This window comes from Poecile atricapillus, chromosome 16 (assembly GCF_030490865.1).
Source record: "Poecile atricapillus isolate bPoeAtr1 chromosome 16, bPoeAtr1.hap1, whole genome shotgun sequence".
Lineage (NCBI taxonomy): Eukaryota > Metazoa > Chordata > Aves > Passeriformes > Paridae > Poecile > Poecile atricapillus.
The window spans coordinates 1,316,956-1,336,442 of NC_081264.1; positions in this window are offsets into that span (position 1 = coordinate 1,316,956).

Genomic DNA, 19,487 nt, shown 5'->3' on the forward strand with positions numbered 1-19,487 from the left:
TTTATCCTGTGGTGGGGAGGGGCTGCAGAGCCCCAGGGGTTTATCCTGTGGTGTGGAGGGGCTGCAGAGCCCCAGGGGTTTATCCTGTATTGGGGAGGGGATGCAGAGCCCCAGGGGTTTATCCTGTGGTGTGGAGGGGCTGCAGAGCCCCAGGGGTTCATCCTGTTGTGTGGAGGGGCTGCAGAGCCCCAGGGGTTCATCCTGTTGTGTGGAGGGGATGCAGAGCCCCAGGGGTTTATCCTGTGGTGTGGAGGGGATGCAGAGCTCCAGGGGTTTATCCTGTTGTGTGGAGGGGCTGCAGAGCCCCAGGGGTTTATCCTGTTGTGGGGAGGGGATGCAGAGCCCCAGGGGTTTATCCTGTGGTGTGGAGGGGATGCAGAACCCCAGGGGTTTATCCTGTTGTGTGGAGGGGATGCAGAGCCCCAGGGGTTTATCCTGTGGTGTGGAGCAGTCCCTGTGTCTGTGCAGTCACCGAGGAGCTGGGAGCACTCTCCCACCAGTGACCCCCGTCTGTTCCTTCAGCCCATCCTGCTCTGCTCTTCATTCACCTGCCCTCTTGCAAGTGGTCAGAGAATTCCTTCCCAGAAAATGTCCACAGCCACAGCAGGAACAGCTGGATTTGTCCTCAAATCCAAAAAGCATTGACCAGTTCCACTGCTGACTCTGAAACATGAGGAGTGCTGAGAAGAAACTCCTTTTTCATGGGAGTGTACTCCTAATATCTGTTATTTAAATACAGCAACCAGAAGGAAATCCAGAATGCATTGGATGTCAATCAGATTTAAACTGTGTTGAGCTGCCTATTGCAAATATCAGACTATTTCATTCCATTTGTCCATCTCCTAATAAATTATCCTCAAAACTCTCAGTTCCAGAGCTCATGGAAACTGATTGCTCAGGAATTTGTGCCCAATATTGTTTTTCCCTTCTTCTCTTTTAGTCAGACAAAACAGAACTTTTAACTAAGCAGTCCAAGACAGAGAAACAATAACACATCCTTCAAGGGACAATTTGCAAAGGGATATGATAGAAAGTGTGGCAAAAATTCCCAGGATATCCAAACTCCCAATAAAGTGCTGTGAATATCAAGCACACAGTAATGAGGACTGGACTGCACATGATTTCCTAGCCAGGAGAGGGCTGAATTCATGGCTGTGCCTTACCAGCATCACTGTGTGTCCTTCCACCCTCACCCAGCACAGGGGTGACCTCTTCCCCTGCATCCCAGGCAGTGTCACCTCACCTCCCTGCAAAACTCCACCCAGGCTGGTCTCTGCTTGAAGGGATTTCTCTGTCCTTCACGGCACATTTGTGTCATTTCTTGCATTCTAAGATGCCTAATACTCTCAAATATTCTTAGGAGAGAATGCCTCCAGCATGCATGGATCTTCCTGAATACTAATGAATTTTCTGACATGTGTTCCTCATGTTAAAGAGGTATTTTAGTCGTTGGTAAACACTATTTACTTGAGGAGGTAAAACAACTTCTTTCTGCATAATCATTCAATTAACCCATGTGTCCAGTTCAGCTGGTTGGGCTGCAGTGAATAAACAGGGATGTTGTATTTCAGTGGATGTTTGTGCCTCCTGCCAGTGTAAATCCATTTATCTCCCAGTATTGGACATACACTTGAGCACCATATATTCAGACTTCATGAAGCTTTGTGGTTTTTTTTCCAAAGTGCTCCTTCAGGCAGCAGCACCATCCTGAACAGCACCTGACATCTTCCAGGGGGGTTCAGATGAGATCAAAGCCCCCTTTGATGCCCCCCAGGTGCAGATGTGGGGGTCAGCTCTGGCTGGAGCTGATGGAGGAATTTCCTCCCTGTACCCAGCACAGGCAGTGGAGCCTGAAAAGCACATTTTGGCTGGGGTCCCTCAGCTGAGGGACGTTGTCATGGGGTGATTTTACCTTTAACATAGCTTTGGGAGCTAAGGAAGTTGAAACTGCTGGTGGCTGATGGGAGTCTTTTCTCCTGACCAATTATCGGTCATTTCTGGGAATTGGCAGCAGTTTTGACCATTAGAGAGATCAACCTGTGAACACCTCCTTAAGATGTAATAAACTGTCTTTATTCCTTTTAAGTTTTAAGCCTGTTTTGCTCTTGTTCTAATCCATATCTCACAGCAAGAAATAAGTAATTTTTTTAGTTACTGGTTTAAAGCCACGACAGATGTGCTTTGGGATCCATCTGGAGGAACTCCTGGTGTCAGGAGAGACGGACAGAGAACTCTTTTCATTCCATTTTTCACTCCATTTCTCAGGGGACACAAACCCTGCAGAGAGGTGGATTTGGATTTCCCTGTGCACAGCTTTGGGGTTCATCAGCTGCTACAAAAGGACACACAAAGAACCCTGGAAGTATTTCCAGCTTCATCCCAAAGAGAGAAAGTGCAGAGCTCTCATGGCTCAGCAGATGAGATTTCTCCCTCTCTCTGGTGAAGCCAGGACAAGGCTCCAGCGGTTTAATGTGTTTAGAATTGGATATAGATTTTTAGGAATTGGATATAGATTTTTAAAAGAAGCACAGAAGATTTAATTCTTGCCATCTCCTCGGTCATAAGGAGCTATTTATTACAAAAGAAAGATGCAAGATTTTTAATTGAACTCTGAGTTACTTTCAAAATACATTATTTTCTTTATATGAAAAGCAATTTTTTGTGGATCCATGTTTCACACATACATTCCAGAAAACTGGCTTTCATGGAGGCTCAGGCACTGAAACTGCCTGTCCTGGAATGATTTTTGGTTACACAGAAACCTCACTTGCTATAACCAATAATGAAAGCACATAATGGAAAAATGTTTTAAAGCCATTTCTTTAAAAAGCCAGCAAAAGCTTAATAACAACTTAAAACCTGTTGAGGTAAATTCTTGAGATTTGGAAGTGCTTGCTGTAAACAATTTTTCTCAGTATCTTGCCCTGGAGATCCAATTTGTTATTATTAAACATACTGAGGTATTCTTGTTAAAAGTAGGACTAAAAATAACCTCTCAGCTTGTATTGCACTGGTATTTTTAGGTCCAAGGATTTATTCCTCCTATCAATTGGTGCTTTGTATTAATTAATTTTCAGTGGCAACTTCATTTTCTCCTCTGTGGCTCGATTCCAAAGAAATTTTGTTTTGACAAATGCCGGCTGTTCTGTTCTCAATCATTACAGCACGGAAAAAAAGCTCTGCTGTAAAAAGAGCAGTGTGTTTGTTAATCAGCTGTTCCTCATTTGTCAGAAAACAACAAAAAAAAATTAATCCAAAGAACTGATGTAAAGTTTTTGTTAGGAAGATAGATATGCTTCAAGCACAGACAGTGCTTTTTATTGTCTTTTCATGGCAGAATAAATGAGCAGGTGAGAGTCAATGTGATCATGGCATTGCAAACCCCAGTTTTATTTGGACTGTGGCTGCAGGGTTAAAGCTAATAACAGCATTATATCATATAATATATAATATTATAATATAATATATAATATATATAATAATATAATATATAATAATATATATTATATATATTATATATTATATATATATTATATATATTATATATATTATATATATTATATATTATTATATATATAATATATATTATATATAATAATATAATAATATATAATAATATAATAATATATAATATTATAATATATATAATATATAATATATTATATTATATTATAATTATAATATTATAATATATATATATATATAGCATAATATCATTGTGTTCTTTAATGAATGCCTAATAATTCCTGAAAAGGCCAAACTGAAGGGAGAAATTGTGGGGGTTTTTGTAGGACCCTGAGCATTAATTCACCAAACAACCTGGAATTCCATCCAGCCTGAATTCCCAGAGTGCTGAGAGGAGAAAGGGAAAACGCTCAATTTGTCTCCAACATCACAGAGACAAACTGCAGGTGCTCCTGACCCCTCACTGCAGCACCCAAGAGTCTCCTAAATGTGACCAAGAGGAGAACCAGAGTGCCCAGGAGCTGTTGTGGTTTTGAATTGCAGGTGCTGAAAGGTGTGGAAGGATAATTTTGTATTGTAGCCTGACTAAAACCTCCTCCCATTCACAATCACTGATCAGCTTAGTCCTGAAACGTGTAGGATTGTGTTGATATTTTACCCCAGCTGATTTTATCTCAAATTTTATTTGTAGTTGTGTTTTAATGCCCTCAAATGTCTGTCATTTGCAGTTGCAGCATTCAAGTGTTGGGCTATATAATTATGAGAAAATTGAGTGAGGGATCAGTACTTTTTAAATTGCACTGGGGGCTGGTAAATGGCCAAATCTCCACAGTGGTTGGATCAGAATTGCTCAGACAGAGAAAAAAACCTGTTGTTATTCCAAAATATTTCATGTTAAGGTCAGTTTCCAGTATCAGAAATATTGTTAACCCATGCAAACATGGCCATTACTGAAAACCTGGTGCTATTCCCTGTGAAACTCTTTGGTTTGTTTGTGATGTTCTTGGTGCTACTGGGCTGTATGAGTAAAACCAGGTCTGGGTGGGATTGAATGGTCAAGGTGGGATTGGGTGGTCCAGATGGGATTCACTGCTCTGGGTGGGATTGACTGGTCCAGATGGGATTGACTGGTCCAGGTGGGATTGACTGGTCTGGGTGGGATTGACTGGTTCAGATGGGATTGACTGGTTCAGGTGGGATTGACTGGTCCAGATGGGATTGACTGGTTCAGGTGGGATTGACTGGTTCAGGTGGGATTGACTGGTTCAGGTGGGATTGACTGCTCTGGGTGGGATTGACTGGTCTGGGTGGGATTGACTGGTTCAGGTGGGATTGACTGGTCTGGGTGGGATTGACTGGTTCAGATGGGATTGACTGGTCCAGATGGGATTGACTGGTCCAGATGGGATTGACTGGTCTGGGTGGGATTGACTGGTTCAGATGGGATTGACTGGTTCAGGTGGGATTGACTGGTCTGGGTGGGATTGACTGGTTCAGATGGGATTGACTGGTCTGGGTGGGATTGACTGGTCTGGGTGGGATTGACTGGTCCAGGTGGGATTGACTGGTCTGGGTGGGATTGACTGGTCCAGGTGGGATTGACTGGTCCAGGTGGGATTGACTGGTTCAGATGGGATTGACTGGTCCAGGTGGGATTGACTGGTCTGGGTGGGATTGACTGGTCCATGTGGGATTGACTGGTTCAGATGGGATTGACTGGTCTGGGTGGGATTGAGTGGTCCAGATGGGATTGACAGGTCCAGATGGGATTGACTGGTCCAGATGGGATTGACTGGTTCAGATGGGATTGACTGGTTCAGATGGGATTGACTGGTCCGGGTGGGATTGACTGGTCTGGGTGGGATTGACTGGTCCAGGTGGGATTGACTGGTCCAGGTGGGATTGACTGGTCCAGATGGGATTGACTGGTTCAGATGGGATTGACTGGTCCAGGTGGGATTGACTGGTCTGGGTGGGATTGACTGGTCCGGGTGGGATTGACTGGTCCAGGTGGGATTGACTGGTTCAGATGGGATTGACTGGTCCAGGTGGGATTGACTGGTCTGGGTGGGATTGACTGGTCTGGGTGGGATTGGTTGGTCCAGGTGGGATTCACTGCTCTGGGTGGGATTGACTGGTTCAGATGGGACTGACTGGTTCAGATGGGATTGACTGGTTCAGATGGGATTGACTGGTCCAGGTGGGATTGACTGGTCCAGGTGGGATTCACTGCTCTGGGTGGGTTTTCCTGGTTCTGGAGTTCCCCTGAGGACAGCAGGTGACCCCAGGTCCATTCCTGGTGTCCGTGGGACTGAGGGGAAGCTCTCCAGACACAAGGATGGAAAGCACAGCCCAGCACGTTCTCCCCATGGAGGAGAACAGGACACACTCCGAGGCTGGGGCAGATCCTGCAGGTGTTTGCTGTGAAGTGTTGACAGCTCCAGGCAGTGCTGAAGGAGCAGACTGGGATGTGTCACCGTCTCCCGCCTCCACCGCGCCGTGTGGGAGGCTGGAGCGCGTCAGGCCTCCGCTGTCCTATTTTCTGTGGAACAGCCCCGCTTTGCTCCTGCCTTTGTCGAGCTCTCCGTGGATCTAACAGCAGCTGCTGACAGGGACAGCTCCCCAGAATGTCTGAGGGGCAGGGGGGGAAGTTATTTCTCACACTTGGGGTTGTGGAGCCACCCTTCAGTCCCCTTCTGGAGCCCCAGAAGGTCTGAGTTTGGAGCAGATGGCTCCTGAGAAGCTGTCAGAGCTTCTGTCACTCAGGGGAGGTCAGGGAGGGGAGGGAGGGACAGAGAAGTGTTGGTGACAGTACATATGTGCTCTTACTCCAGGGCTTGGACTGAGTAAATAAGTCTTCTTCTTCATTCTTCTTTTTTTATTTTTAAATATTCCTCCCTCCAGGGAGCTTTATTCCCAAGTCTGGCAGTCTGGGAACAAAAGAAATAATTTAATTGCTCCTGGCTTCTAATCTCAGGGCAGACAGAAAATTTCATTGTGACCTTGAGCAAATTATTTAAACTCTTAACATCAAATTCACCTCTATTCATGCTCTCTGCAACCTCAATGTCATTATATTGAGAAGTTAATTTGTTCTACATTCCCTCACATGTAATCCCAAGATCAGTGTTTGTTTTTCTCATAAGCATTTTGCAAGGGAAGATGCCTTTTCTTGTTTTGCTACAAGTCTGTGTTTCAAGGTATTACAAGAACTATGGACTGTGCCCATCCTAAGGTTTTGGTCTTTATTATCTGAGGTGGGAACATGGATGGAAACAGAGACACAATTATGGACTTCTAGGGAAAGGTTCCCTGTATGCTGTGTGCCTCACATGGAAAGGAAAAGGCTTGCTACCTCAGCACAGGCATTCTGCTCCTCTCTAATTTCCTGCTTTCTCGAGTTTCTTCATTTCCCAGGCTCCAGGTGCCTTCTGGAATCTCCCAAGGTACTGGGCAAGATCCCATCTCAGGCAGCAGAGGCAGGGACAGCCTCCTCCTGCTGCGGTGCAAAGCTGCTTTCCCTCCTTTAAGCATTCATTTACGAAGGTGAAGGCTCTGTCCCTGGATGGAGAGGGACACTCTCCATCTCCTGAGACACGTGCTGTTATCACAGCTCAGCACCATGGGGGGAACAGGCAGGTCCTGCTGCAGCAGCTGAGCTCTCCCTGTGTTTCCAGCTCCTGCCTCATTGATCTTTCTGGCTCTGATGAGGTGAGGGAGAAGTTTACACACCCAGGACAGTGGATATGGGACCCTTGCCTTTAACACTTTTCCCTACAACATCTTATGATGCTTAAAAAAAATACAAACCATGCTTCCAGGCATAATTATTTGCCTCTAAGATATAGGATATAAGTGCATTTATCCTTAACAGGTGCAAGAAGCACATTTTTGTGTTGTTTTGACGCGTTCATGGCTAAGCTGATGTCTTGGGAAAGCAACAGTTTGCAGTTTGTGGCTGGCTGGAGTGCTGCAAGCAAGGCTACTGTGCATTCAGACTACACAAACTTGTGTCTGTGCAGGCCTGGTTGTTTAGAAAAGAGTCAAGATGAGCCATCCTGAGCCACAGCAAACAGGGATTCTCCTTAGGATTGTGCTTGAAGTGGTGAGATGAAAACACTGGAGTGGGTAAATAGAAGCTTGTTGTGCTGATGGCTTTTGCTAAGTTGTATTTCTTCTGAATAAATTGACAGCAACTTGAGAAATTCTGCTGGGACTTCACTTGCATTTCTGAAGTGTCACCTAAGCAGTAGCTTGGGCTTTCTTTATTTTATGCTTTTCCCAGAAGAAATACGGCAATATCTGAAGCCTGGGCTTTTTTTGGTGAAGTATCTTTTTCTCTCACTCTTTCATTGCACACAGCTATTTAAATCTCCCACTCTGTGTTTCTTTTGCAGAGGAATTTAGGATGAACACTCGCTCCTTCTCTTGCACAAATATGAGTTTTCCCAGCTGAAATATGAAAATAATATGACAATATGAAAATATAGTCACAAATTTGGGGGGTTTTAAGAGTCTATTACAGGTCAAGTGGCTTTGAAAGAATGGAGAGTATGAGTGCAGAAGTCCCTGAGATCAGGCCAGCTCTGTGTCTGCCAATGTCCTTTGTGGTGGAGAATGGACAAGGATTGCAGGGCAGGAGCTGCTGTGGCTGGAGGCACAGCCTGAGGTTGTGGCTGTCCCTGCAGGGTGAGTGCCACGCTCTGCTGGAGCCCAGGGGACAGCAGGCAGGGCAGGAGGGACCCTGCAGCCCCTTTGCACTGAAATCAGGGCTGAGCACAGCCAGGGGACAGCAGGCAGGGCAGGAGGGGACCCTGCAGCCCCTTTGCACTGAAATCAGGGCTGAGCACAGCCAGGGGACAGCAGGCAGGGCAGGAGGGGACCCTGCAGCCCCTTTGCACTGAAATCAGGGCTGGGGGCTGCAGGGACAGCAGGCAGGGCAGGAGGGACCCTGCAGCCCCTTTGCACTGAAATCAGGGCTGGGGGCTGCAGGGACAGCAGGCAGGGCAGGAGGGACCCTGCAGCCCCTTTGCACTGAAATCAGGGCTGAGCACAGCCAGGGGGTGTGGGGGGAACAGGGCACCGGAGCTGGGGGGTCTCACATGCATCAGGAGCAGCAGTGATCACACAGACTCTCCAGCCTGAGCTGCAAACACAGCACTTCTTATTATTCCAGCTCTTCTTTTACAAACAGTTCTGAGCAGGTCTGAGAAGGTAAAACTCTCACTGGCCACCAAACCAACACATCACCATCACTGGACAGTCAGGAACAACAACTGTTCCTTACAAGTGAACAACAAGGAACAAACAACACCTGCACAGGTTGTTCTCCTCTCTGGGGACTGTTTGGATTCCTCCTCATGATTTCCCAGGCCAGAGTCAGAGAGTTCTGTGCCTCAGTTCCACACAGACACTGCCTGATCTCTCACATTCAGCATCCACAGAGGGCAAAGGGAATGTACTGCAGTACTTTTCTTCCTCAAATGTCTTTAAAAAGGCAGAGAAAAAGGAGAAAAGTGAGGGAGCTCCGCTCAGCAAGGTGGCCCCTGCTCCTCTGCTCCTGTTTGAGTGCTGCCACTGGAGATGAGCAGCAGAACCATCGCCTCTCTGTGCTGTGTTGGACATTCTCTGCTCGGCCAAGCAGGAAACAGAACCCTCAGAGCATTTATCCCCGAGGGAAGAGAGCAATAAAAAAAACCAGCTGGGCTTGGCTCCGCTTCCTTCAGCGTTTTCTTTCAGCCTCCTTGCAGCACCAGCAAGTGTCACTATGGGCTTTGCAATGCGGCAGCAGGGGAGGGATGGGAGCTGTGCAAGGGAAAGGGAAACCAAGCCTGCTCCTCAGGAGGATGCTCAGCCCTGCACTGACCCTCAGCTTCACTCTCCCCGTGGGCTCATTCACAAGCTGACCTGAAATTATTTGTTAAACCTTTCACTCTGGAGGTATTTTGATGGTAGGATCATGTGATAAAATCGAATTGTGGTTTTTTTCTTGTGTGATTCCCTCTTGTAATAATCGTGGTGATATTTTCAACACAGTCTGCTTGGTAAGCCACGCTTCAAAGTTCAGCTATTCACATTTTCAAATTTGGATTTGGGAGTGGAAGTTCATGGGGGTACAATTCTGCTTCTTCAGACAAGAAAATGAAATATTTATTAATTTAGAAAAAGGAGTGAAGTGAAATCTGTGACTGTAATTTTATTTCTCCTCTGCTTTTTCAATGTTGTTGAATATTTTGGCAGCATTTTCAGTGTATTTAATATTAGATGGGGAAGTGTGAAAATGGAAATGCACTGGGGAAATGGAAAAACAGCAACATTCCTGTTACTGAAACAAAACTAAATTATTATGACAAATATTATCATGAATATGGAAAGGAAACAAGATTGTATTTTCTTCTCCAACTGCCTACCCACAGTTTTGTGTTCCACAAAAAGAAAATTCAGTCACATGCCTGTGACACTGAAATGTTAAGCTCTTAAACAAATATTATCTGCAAGAGACATAAAACTCATTAAAGATACTAATAACAAACATTTCTTCCTTCCCTACATAAATATTTATTTTTAACCCTTTGTATCGAGCTGATTTAGGACATCAGAAATGATATGTAATTTAATTAATCTGTGTGTAGAATTGGTGCTTTGGGAAATTTGAGAATTTTTGGAGAAATTCTCAGCATGCTGGAGTGAATCCCTATGGTTTGTGATCACGGTGGGATTCTGTTGCTGCTGATGATGAATAGATCACACGGACACAGGTCGAGGTGTGGTGAAGAGAAGAGCAGAGTTTATTTTTCCTCCCAGGATTTACAGGTTTCTGACCACAGCCAGGGATTGGATGGTCAGGATAACACTTTCCCACTGCACTGGCCATGAGAGATCACATCACAGGACGTGGAACAGAAAGAATGTACACATATCTATGTTTACAGTTCCTGTCCTGGGACAGTCCTTAGGAAACCATGCCAGCAAGCTCAGAAGCTGAGTTTTCAGGGCGACAGGATTCCACGCTTTGCTCCATAGTCCTGTGCTCTGAACCTTCCCCAAATCCCCTGGGGGGCTGGCAGGAGGGGAGGGAGGGATGCAGTGGAGCAAGGACAGCTCAGAACTCACTCCCCAGCGAGGTTTGGGGTGTGGAACCCACAAACCCCAGCTCCTTCCCGCAGCTGGAATTCCCTCCTTGCAGTGAGGCTTTGAGACTGGCAGCGTTTCAGGGCAGTGAGGAGCAGGAATGCATCCATCCCTCTCTGTAATTCATTCCTGCTGCAGCCTGAACTGCTGCAATCCTGCCTTGGCTGAGTACACTACAGAGGGACATTGACAACTGGAAGAATGACTAACTTCAGGGAGGAGAATTAGAATTGTTTGACCTTTCATAGTCTCTTTTCATCAGCTCTACAGAAAAGAATATCATAGCTCAAAGCTCTTGTTCCCTCAGGTTTCTTTCACTTTAATAACATTCCTGCATGGATGTAATAAAAGTCTCTTTTTTCATGAGCTCGTTTTTCTCCCTTTATTTCTGCTTGCCATTCTTGACTTCACAGATCATGACCAGGACAATAGTAAAAATCTCAGACAATGCTGGAGGAGGCAGCATTTTTGTCTTAGCCACCAAGTTCCCCATTTCCATTGTGTTCATTACAATGTGCCTCATAAAACATTTGATGTTACAGATTCAGAAGGTCAGCTGGTGAGGTGGCTTTGGAGGAGCACCTGGAGTAATCCTCAATAATCAAACCCTGCTCATTCCTACCTCAAGCTTACAAGTTTTGTTAAGCCATGGAGCCACTTTTATAAGCTGGCTGCTCTTCTCCTGGAACAAGATGTTGTTACAAAGAGCTATTCATTTGTAACAAGCATAAAGAAACGTGAATTTGTTGACTTTATGATCAGTTTATGAAAATCATTTCCTTGGGAGGTCATCAAATTTTGTCTGCTTGTACTATTAGAGAAAAAAGAAAACTTGGATAAAGAGAACTCCTCCAAATAGAGTCTTTTCAGTCCTTTCCCATTCTTTTAGTCCTTCTCCCATAGGCAGCTGTTTGCTCCCTGCCCCCTGAAGTTTCCCTCAGTGCTGTCTGTGCTCATGCTTTGAAGAGAGCAGATCAAATCATTAGGCTCTGTCTAACCCCTGAGACTGCAGTGATTTTAACCTGGTTTCTTCTAGAGCAATTCTAACCTGAGGTGATCTGTTGGGCTGGTGAAACAGAATGTGTTTAAAAACCAACTTCAGGCCCATTTCCCTCAGGAGGAAGAGGCAGTGTTGGTACAAATATGTGTACCATGATTTTTGTGTTCAAGCCTCGCTGTCCATGCTGGATTGCAGTCAGAGGAGTGCCAGGGCATTTCTGATTTCTTATCACCATATTTGCATCACACATGATCTTTACAAAGCTGCAGAAGGTGCAGCTGAGTCCTTGCCCTGCCCTGTGCTCCTTGATCCGCTGCTCCAGCCCAGCCCTGCCCTTCCTGCCCCAGCACTGGAGGCTGTGAAGGATTTGCTTCCATCACCCCACACTCCCGTGGAAAGGCTCAGGGTGAAGAGGGCAGAGAGAGAGGAGGGAGATTGGTGATCCTTTGCTGTGAAATGCACTGGGATTGGTTCCAAACCTCTGGTGATCCAGCCAGCCAAACTGGGATGTGCTGCCTCGGGTTCCTGAGCCCCACGGGGCTGAGTGTTCACATCTGCACCAGCCACCCCCAGAGTCAGGGAACTTCTCTCCAGTCACAGCTTCCTTTATTGGAGGACTTGTTTTTGCTTTGATTGTGGTATTTTTTCTTTCCTCTCAGAAGCCTCACTTTACAGCACTGAGAGCCAACTATTTCTAGGACTATTTGGAAGTCTTTAAATGTTTCAGAGCATAATGGAATGGAGTCCTAAAGGCTTATTTTGTGTATCTGGAGGAGGGGGACAGTTTTGACTCATCTGTCTTGCACAGGATAACACACAGGCACCAGCAACTGGAAAAACAAAGATGTGAATGCAGATGACACTTCCCTCACCTAGCGAGCAAATTCTGCTCAACAGACAGAAAATATGAAAATCAACCCATCTCCAGGAGCCTGTAGTGCTTAAATCCCTAATATAAAAATAAACTGTGGTTATAAAGGAACATTGTACTAAAATTAAACAAATATTCTTAAAGTACACAGGCATTATGGCATGTCCTCTGGAGTGTAAGAGCACATGTGGTCTCATTGCTGGAGCCCTTTTTACTACAAATTGATACTTCACAAGATGTTTTCATCATCTTTCATATCCAAAGCAACATTCTGCCATTTGGTTCTTGGGAATCTCTGTAATAAACACATGAGCAGCTCATTAAGTCTCACTAAACACTTCTGTGTTAGCTAAGAGTTGTTTTATATTTTAAACAGATAAATGGGCCCAGCATGCCTAAATGACTTGTAGAAGATAATCCATCATGTCAGCTGCTTGGTGTAAGCACTCAGGGTGGCAAGTCCTCTCCTTGCAGGGCCGAGGATGCTGCTGGGTTTTCTGAAAAGGAACAAGTTCTTTTTTTAACCCCAAGCCCAAGGAACATTGAGTAAATCTCGTGTTAAACTGTGCTGCTTTCCTTTGCCCAGTGCTCAGACTGTGGCACATACAGTAAATTACTGCAAGAAGAAATCTCCACCAAGGTAACAGGTGCCAAATAAAATATATTAGTCAATAAAAAAACTATTAGAAAGCAAGTCCTTTTAATGTGATTTACAAGAGGCTGAAGTTACAAAGCAGCAAATGGAAAGAAAGAAAATTACACCACGAGCGGTAAAGAGGACCACAGGTTTTGTGGTAGATATTGGAAAATAAAGGAAAAACACTTAGTAGGCATTGGCCATGACCTGCCAACATTCATTCCCAAAGGAAATAGCCCAGAATTTGAAAGGGAGATGGCAGGGAGATGTATTTATTTGGGTCAAAGCTCAAGTGCAGAGGCCATGCTCTGATCACCTTCCCCTGCTTTCCACCGCACTGTGAGCAGAGAGGTTTGTGTGGAGGGAGTTATTGTTTCATGTGGACAAGAACAGGGGGATTGAGGAGGGGAAGTGACCAATTAATAACAATCCCTGACAGGACAAATTACCAGTGCCTCAGAGCTGAGTGCTGCTGGGAAGCTGCTGCTGGTGCTGGGGACCTCAGCTCAACACAGCTGGGTCTCTGGCTGGAGAGAGAGGAAATGCTGGGAGAGAGGAAATGCTGGGAGAGAGGAAATGCTGAGAGAGAGGAAATGCTGAGAGAGAGGAAATGCTGAGAGAGAGGAAATGCTGAGAGAGAGAGGAAATGCTGAGAGAGAGAGGAAATGCTGAGAGAGAGGAAATGCTGAGAGAGAGAGGAAATGCTGAGAGAGAGAGGAAATGCTGAGAGAGAGGGGTTCTGATGAGAGAGAGGAAATGCTGAGAGAGAGAGGAAATGCTGAGAGAGAGGGGTTCTGATGAGAGAGAGGAAATGCTGAGAGAGAGAGGAAATGCTGAGAGAGAGGGGTTCTGATGAGGAGAGAGGAAATGCTGAGAGAGAGGAAATGCTGAGAGAGAGGAAATGATGAGAGAGAGGAAATGATGAGAGAGAGGGGTTCTGATGAGAGAGAGGGGTTCTGATGAGAGAGAGGAAATGATGAGAGAGAGGAAATGCTGAGAGAGAGGAAATGCTGAGAGAGAGGAAATGCTGAGAGAGAGGAAATGATGAGAGAGAGGAAATGCTGAGAGAGAGGAAATGCTGAGAGAGAGGAAATGCTGAGAGAGAGGAAATGCTGAGAGAGAGAGGAAATGCTGAGAGAGAGGAAATGCTGAGAGAGAGAGGAAATGCTGAGAGAGAGGAAATGCTGAGAGAGAGGAAATGCTGAGAGAGAGGAAATGCTGAGAGAGAGGAAATGCTGAGAGAGAGGAAATGCTGAGAGAGAGAGGAAATGCTGAGAGAGAGGAAATGCTGAGAGAGAGGGGTTCTGATGAGAGAGAGGGGTTCTGATGAGAGAGAGGGGTTCTGATGAGAGAGAGAGGGGTTCTGAGGAGAGAGAGGGGTTCTGATGAGGAGAGAGGGGTTCTGAGGAGAGAGAGAGAGAGGGGTTCTGATGAGAGAGAGGGGTTCTGATGAGAGAGAGGGGTTCTGATGAGGAGAGAGGGGTTCTGATGTGAGAGAGGGGTTCTGATGAGAGAGAGAGGGGTTCTGATGAGAGAGAGAGGGGTTCTGATGAGAGAGAGGGGTTCTCATGAGAGAGAGGGGTTCTGAGGAGAGAGAGGGGTTCTGAGGAGAGAGAGGGGTTCTGTTGAGGAGAGAGGGGTTCTGCTGAGGAAACAGGAGTTCTGTTGAGGAGAGAAGGGTTCTGTTGAGGAGAGAGGGGTTCTGATGAGGAGAGAGGGGTTCTGATGAGGAAACAGGAGTTCTGTTGAGGAGAGAGGGGTTCTGTTGAGGAGAGAGGGGTTCTGATGAGGAAACAGGGTTTTTATTCTCACTGGACTGAGGAGTGGCTGTGAAAACCCCATTTTGCCACAGGTTCCCCAGCTGAGGACTGGGAAATCCCGTTGCTGCAGTGAGAATCAATTGAAGGAGTTATGTAATGGGTGGGTGATTTTAAAGAAGGAAAACATGATTATTATTTTCAGGATCTGTAATAAATCCAAACACGGAATGCTAATGTTGACAAAAGAGATTTCTGCTGCTATGAACCAAAGGCTGTTTGCACAATAGCTCAGAAGCAGGAAATCTCCCGGAGGTGATGCTGAATAAAGCATGTGCATAAGTAGTGTGTTAGTTTAGCTCCTGGTCTGTGGTGGATCTGAGTGCCCTCATAAATTCACACCAGAAAAAAAAAAGGAAAAAAGAAAATAAAAGAAAACAAGAAATGAGAAGGCTGCTTTGAAACAATTTGTCTAAGGGATGTTATATGATTATGTGGGGGGGAGAAAAGGAAAGCAAAAACCCTGTCAGATTGAAACAGCCCACTCTGCACTCTGCAAAGACCAGGGCAATTCCTGCATTCTGAATTAGTGCCCTGCTACTCGAAGCAGCAAGAGCAGGGTTTGCTGCAAAGGCAGGCAGCACAAAATCAGAGATCTGTGCACTGAAATGTTTCTCCATATTACATGCTGTGTCATTTTGTAGTGTGGCAAAATACTGCCAGGGCTGCACTTGGTAATGAGTGATTATTTTACACACATCTGCATTACAGAGTCTGTCTATCGTTACATGACTGATATTCTGATGGCTTGAGTTTATTTTAGAGCCAGGTTGGTGTTAGGATATTATAGGTTTGAAGATAAAAATCGTTGTTGTGAATGTTTCCCTTAAAATCTCCTAAAGCTAATCAGTTTCTCTTCGATGAGAGATACACCTGGCAGTGACACAAACAAACAAAAAACAAACAAACAAAAAAAACCTAAAAGAGGAAAGCTATTTTCTACAGAAATATATGGATAATGGAGCTATGCCTCACCTGTGATGTGATGTGTTCTCTCCTGGCTGCTGCCTTAGCTCACTTTCAGTTTTCTTCATGAGCCAGTGGGGCTTAGAAGGGACATGGAAGAGTTCCTTCCACTGCTGAGCAGAGAGGAGGCTCTGAGAGCCAGAATCTGCTGCCAAGCCAAAGTCAAACAGTTCTGGGGTGACAAAGTGCCAGCTCCTGCGGGACTGCCTGTGTGGGATGCAGGACTCCATGAAAATGAGCTTACCCATTCTGAAAATGCATTAATGGGTTAGCTCAGCACAGGAAAAGTCAGTTCTCTGTAGTCAAATCTGCAGATTTGTCCTTCTGTGTTCTCCCCTCCAGGAGATGCATCCAAGGATGGGAAGGGCAGGCTGGACCTGGCCTGGAGGAGCTTGTGCCCACTGGGATGGTTTTGCTGAGGAAAACCAGCAAATTTCAGTGGCTGAAAATTGAAAAGCCTGACAAGAAAAGTGAGTACAATAACTGAAGTATTTTTAGACCAAAGTGTCTTGGGAAACCAATTTTGAAAAGTGGAATAATCTGCCGCCTAGAAAGTGCAATTAAAGTAACAACATTTAGCACCATCAGCTACTTATTTCCCTATAGCTCAAATTGCATATATTGCACCAATTTGCAGAGTTGTGTCTCCTATACAGAGGGAAAACAATATGCAAAATATTTTCTGATAGTGAAGGAGGCTTGAGATGATGTTAACATAACATGTAAATGGAGTGAAAGATTTCTGCCAGATGATTTTTTAATCTGGTCACAATTCCCAGTAGAAGAGGCAGAACTGAGTACCAAAATACCATTTAATTTCAGGCAAGCATTTTCTTAAACTTTCCTCAATTTTCTTTTTAGAAGGAATTTCTTAGTGCTGTACCCATTCAGTGATCCCAAAGGAGTGGAGGGTTAGTTTTGTGAATAAATCTGCAAACCCAATTTGAAAAATGAGAAATTGATACTAGTTCTCCTTAAATTTCAGTTTTCTTGCCTGGAACAGAGATGCAGATTTGAGATCTGTCATAGTGTAGCTGGGAAAGAACTTTTGGGAAACCCAGAAAAGCCATGGGCAGGATTCAGCAGAGAGTGGATCTGTGTGTCTGTGCATAATTTGGCTGTGCAGGGTGAAAAGTCACTGTGAATAACTCCAAGTCTGAAGAAAAGTCAGGATGAAGCACAGGAGAGTGGGAAATACTGGGGAAATCTGAGATTCTGAAGAGTAGGTAAGGAATGAAATGAAATGAAATGAAATGAAATAAAGCAGGGAAACTGCTTTGATTTTGCCATTGGTGGAATAAAGCATTTGTAAATCTGGTAAGTGAAAAACATTGCACAGAGCATGGACTGACAAACTCATTGTGCCAAGCAGGAATTGATGGGAAATGACCCCTGGGCTGTGCCCCATTTGATAGAGGAGTCTGAGGAAATCCAGAGAGGGAATTTGGGCACTAAAGAATGGTAAAACTCTGGGACTGCCAGGACAATTTGGAGTCCAGCCTGGCTCTTCTCAAAAACCCTCTGAAGATTGGGGGGCAGATCTTCATCTGCCTGAGAGTGAACCAAGCTGATTATCACAAAGCATCTGCCTCACCTCTGCTGCCTCTCCGAGCTGCAGCCACGGAGGGATTGTACAAACAAACACAGCAAGCAAGAGTCAAATGTGCAAATAACCCCTGGGAGCTCTGAGCCGGTGATCTCAGTGATTTCTTGACTGCTGTTGTAAGGAAAACCAGCCAAGCACCTCACCTCAGCTTTGATATCCTCCTTTCATCTTCAGGCAGAAGAAAGTGTGGTACAGCAAGTGTTTATACTCGGCTGGTGTTTGCCATTAGAAATGATAAAAGGAGGATGGAAAATGCTGTGGTTTCTTGTTGGAGCTGCTGTCAGTGCTCAGCCAGATGAGAAATCAGGCAGGAGCTGTGCATGACAGGGAGAATCAAACCCCTTTGGACTATTGCTGTCAGAGGGTGGCCAGTCCAGGCATTTCCATCCTCATTCCATTTTGCTCTGTGCTGCTTTAGTTGTCAGGTTTGTGCTCTGCCACCCCAGCTCGTGGGTTATTCCTGTTCTCACACTGGGGAGAGTTGTCTCTCTGAGCTCTTGCTCTGCATAAATAGGCTGCTTACCTCAGCCTCCTCCCTGCCAAGCCTGGCAGAAACCTTGTGCGTGTCACTGCCAGCACTTCAGCTTCAGTTTGCACCTGAAATTACAGCAGGACCCCGGAAAATATAAAAGTGCAACTGGCACATGATGCTTTGAGCAATAATCCGAATGATGTATTGATGTACAGGTGCGAGAGAGAACCGGGAGGGAATAGAAATCCACGGCAAAAATTGGTCTTTATCTGCCCTGTGCTGTGCTGTGCAAAATCCAGCCTTGCAGCCAAATTGGATCCAATTCAGGGATTGTTTAAATGAGCCAGCTCTCTGTTGGTGCTGGCTGAGAAAAGTATTGAGGTATTATCTGTGTCGGCTGTACAGCAAGAACAAAGACAAATAAAAATTGCATTTGCAAGCTCTGATAGCCTCAGTGGTGTGGGACAACATTGCCTGACAGCAATAACCCTTAAAAACACCCCAAATGGATCACCTCAGAGTGATTCACTTCCAGAATAAAGCAGGATCCTTGTGGAAGCCAAAGTGCATTTCTCTGAGGGAGCTGAGGGGATCGATAACGCCCCTTTGAAAACCTGTTCATGGCACAGGGAAGGAAAATGAACCCGAGCTGGTCCTGAGCTCCTGATGGGCTGAGTTCACCCTGGCCAGGGTGGGTGAGATCTCACAGCTGCATTCCCAGTTCTGGAAGAGCAAAACTGATTCTGAGCAAGCTCTTGCTGTGCTGGAGGTGCCCAGCTGGGATAAATGGCATTTGGGAGCTGAAAACATCCAGGCTGTGGATACATTCTGTGGTTTCTGCCGATTCCCAGGTTTGCTTGCCATTCCCAAGATACTTCTGCTGAAAGAGAAAAGCCTTCTACACCACCTTGTAAGAACATGATGAGACTTAAATAGCATTCATGGACATGTTGTGAGGATTATCTGTGTTAGAAAATTCCATTAGAAAAAGAAATCTACATGTGAACTGCTAAGTAATATAAATCCGTTTAACTGAATTTTAGACTAAAGGGAGATATTTAATATTTACAATGATTCTCAATAAGAAAATACATAAAATATTTGTAAGAGATACTTACTTTCAGGTTCCACTTGTTTTAGGAAATATTTGGTACACTGAATTTTGATTTCTGATGGAGATGTATGATTTTGAAAGGAATTAAAATTTTCAGGCAAGTGTTCCAGACCTCTGGGAATTCCTAATGTAAATTCATGAATTAAGATGACAAGGAATTAAATAGGTTATCCAGATTAGGTTTGTAATACAAAGCCATTTCATTAATGTAAAAGCTTCTTTCAGCCCTGAAATGATTTCCTGACCTGTTCCAGGGGGAGCTGCTGGTCCTGCAGCAGCGTCATCACAGGTTTAAAGCCTGGAGAGCAGCAGGTCAGTGAGAGACAGGCTGGGAGCATCAATAACGCAGCTCCTGCACTTCCACAGGTGGAACTGGGATGTCTCTTTAGTGGACTTTTAGATTTGGGT